The following is a 614-nucleotide window of genomic DNA, read 5'->3' on the forward strand; positions in this document are numbered from 1 at the left end:
AACCGTGGTGACGTTGCACTTCAGGACATGGTTTAGTGGGCACGGTGGTGTTGGGCTAAGGGTTGGACTTGATGATCTTGAAGGTCTTTTCCGACCTTAAGGATTCTGTGATTCTGTAATTGTCCACCCCCGTACCACGCACCTGAGCTGGGAGATGCCCTGGATGGAGGCACCGAGCCCAGGCGCGGGGGCACGAGCCCACCCTGCTCACCCCAGCGTACTCTCCTAGAAAGACACAGCGTGATGCATTTATTTCTACGGAAGGAGAACGGCACCTGGGAAACAACCACCTGGAGGCAAAGGAGCAGCTCTCCTCCCCAGCCTGCTCGATCCAAAGGCTCCTGGATTTAGGAGCCAGCCCCTAAAGCTGCTCCCCATCGCCCTCGTCTGCTTTTTGTAAGCGTGGAAAGAGGGGGGCTGGCGCATACCTGAATCTTCAAGTATTTTCACAACGTGTGATAAATCAAACTGACGGAAAAGCTCCATTCTAGCAGCTGCCACGAGGCTCGGGGGTTCAAAATACCCTCCAAAAATACAAGGCAGCACCTGAGGCTGTGGGAACTTTGGTTAAGAAGTGCTGTAAAGTGGGAAAAAAGGGATGAGCAGCGAGGCTG

Source organism: Phaethon lepturus, unplaced genomic scaffold, assembly GCF_000687285.1.
Source record: "Phaethon lepturus isolate BGI_N335 unplaced genomic scaffold, ASM68728v1 scaffold20601, whole genome shotgun sequence".
NCBI classification, from domain to species: Eukaryota; Metazoa; Chordata; class Aves; order Phaethontiformes; family Phaethontidae; genus Phaethon; species Phaethon lepturus.